General features: G+C 38.9%; 1 non-coding gene across 1 annotated transcript; it reads left to right on the top strand.

Moving 5' to 3' along the window:
• Window positions 1–987: 987 nt before the first annotated feature.
• Window positions 988–1,094, top strand: LOC141654524 (small nucleolar RNA R71). Its single transcript, XR_012548082.1, has one exon. It is a non-coding gene; the product is annotated as a small nucleolar RNA R71 (small nucleolar RNA).
• Window positions 1,095–2,556: the final 1,462 nt, after the last annotated feature.

Raw genomic sequence — 2,556 nt, 5'->3', positions numbered from 1 at the left:
TTTTCTTCTTTGAAACCTCTTGGATGGTGGGTTCTTCCTTAGAGCTCTTCACAACTCTTTCCTTGTCACTAGCCTTCACAATGTCTTCCTCAATTGCCTTCTTTGGTCCTTCATACCTAGTATCACTCCTCAAATGGATGGCACTCACCGACTCATGTCTTGGGGGATTACCTTGAGGTGGTAATTGCCCTTTTTGTCTTTGAGAACTAGAAGATGCTAATTGAGACATTTGGGTTTCCAACATCTTTGTGTGAGCTAGTATGTTGTTGATGGTGATGTCTTTTGCTTGGCTATCCTTTTGCATTTGAGTGAAAAATTCTTGTTGGTTCTTTTGCATTTGGAGGACCGCTTTTTGAACATCAAAACCTTGGTAATTTGTTTGATTGTATGGAGGTTGATTTTGATAACTTTGGTTTTGATTGTAAAAGGGCATTTGAGCTTGGTTTCTCATTGGAGGTGGGGTGTATGCTTGAGGGTTTTGAACATTCTGACTTTTGTATGAAAGATTGGGGTGGAATTTGGTATTCTCATTGTAATAGTTGGAATATGGGGTGCCACTTTTGTATGCTTGGAAAGCATTCACTTGTTCCCCTACATTCACTTTGGTCGTGTCCCAAAGTTCCAAAATTCTCACATACTCCACTTGGAATTGATGATGATGCCATCATGGCATTAAAATGTTGCTTGGGCGATTTGGAGGCCTCTTCAAGTTTAGCCATGGCCTTCTCAAACTTCAAATTAATGGTGTCAATGTGAGCACTTAGTTGAGCACCTAATTGAGTAATGGAGTCCACCTCATGCTTTCCTCCTCTAGTAGCCTTCCGAGGTCTACTATATTGCGAGTTATGGACCGCCATTTCCTCAATTTTGTTCCATGTTTGATTGTCATCAACTTCGGTGAACATACCATAGGATCCCATGTTGAGAATGTTTCGGGAGTCTTCATATAGACCATTCCAAAATTGTTGTACAAGGAACCACTCGCTAAGTCCATGGTGTGGACAAGATCGATAAGTGTCCTTGAATCTCTCCCATGCTTCATACAAAGATTCCTCATCCCTTTGTTTGAACCCGGTGATTTGGGCTCTCAACATATTAGTCTTCTCCGGAGGATAGAATTTCTTGTAGAATGCAAGTGCCAATTTCTTTCATGAATCAATACCAAGAGTACCCTTGTCTAGGCTTTTCAACCATTGTTTCGTGGTACCAATCAAAGAAAAAGGAAATAAGACCCATCAGATTTGGTCTTGAGTAACTCCGGTTTGAGAAATCGCATCACAATAGTCACAAAAAGTCTCCATATGAGAATGAGGGTCTTCACTAGGCATCCCTCTAAATTGACTTCTCTCAACTAATTGTATGAATGCGGATTTGGCAATGAAATTACCGGTTAAATGTTGTGGTGTAAGAGTACCATTTGGTAGGTTCTCCTCGGTTGGTACGGAATGTGATGAAAATTTAGGCATTGTGGGTTGATTTTGTGGGTGGTTTTGTATTGGGTTGTCCTCTCCTTCTCTTGCAAAAGGGTTGGTAAACTCAATGTTATTTGGTTGAGTGTCCACAATCTCACTAATACCTACAACCCTTGAAGTATTTCTAGCAAGTCTTCTATTGTTGGTCAAGGTCCTTTCAATTTCAAGATCAATGGGTAAAACGTTACCTTGTGATCTCCTAGACATGCAAAATATCAAACAACTTGAAAACTATTAGAACAACCTTGAGGAGTTTGATTTCTACAAGGAAAAGAAAGACACAACTAAAAACAGTCAATGAAAATCAAATCAAGTTCACACCGTCCCCGACAACAGCGCCATTTTTGGTTCGAAGGCTTAAAACTTGTCGTCAAAAGTTACCCAACCAAAACAATATTTATAACTTTACCAACTACTCTTAGTAAAGAGGTAAGTAAAGGTCGGATCCCAAGGGACGGGTATTGATGTAGGATTTTCAATTGTAAATGGTCGTGTCTTAGGGTGTCACAATTTGGGGTTGAGATAGGAGATCAATTAAAACTAATCAACAATAAAAACAAAGCAAGGTAAATAAAATGAAGGTGTAAACAATTGATTAAGAACACTAGGGTATCATGGGTTCATAGGGGAATACATGGGAGTTGATCATACGAACATACTCTCAAGTTATAAGCAAGCAATTATTGTTGTGATGGGATCGAGTTAGTGTATATCTTACAATCCCTAAGAGGGTTTGGGTCCCAGAGCCGAATCGATTAGATTGTACAACACCTACAAGTCGACTTAATCCTTCCTATTCAAAATTATGCATGGTCTAATGAGGCTCGAGTTAGTTTATGTCTTACAAGCCTCATTGAAAAGATAAGTGATGGGTAAAAAATGCAAGAATTCATAGACTCGCATTTCATCAAACATAACATGTGCATAAGTTGATATCACAACAAGCAAGCAAATAAATTATGTGAACATATTAGATTAAGCATGAATCATTCCCCATGTTGGTTTCCCCTAATTACCCATTAACCCTAGCTAAGGAAACTACTCACTCATGATCAAGTTTAACATGCTAACTGAAAGATTCATA

The sequence above is a fragment of the Silene latifolia genome, chromosome 4, assembly GCF_048544455.1.
Source record: "Silene latifolia isolate original U9 population chromosome 4, ASM4854445v1, whole genome shotgun sequence".
In the NCBI taxonomy this organism is placed as follows: domain Eukaryota; kingdom Viridiplantae; phylum Streptophyta; class Magnoliopsida; order Caryophyllales; family Caryophyllaceae; genus Silene; species Silene latifolia.
The sequence above is the reverse complement of the archived record's forward strand: the minus strand, read 5'-3'. Positions and strand labels throughout refer to the sequence as shown.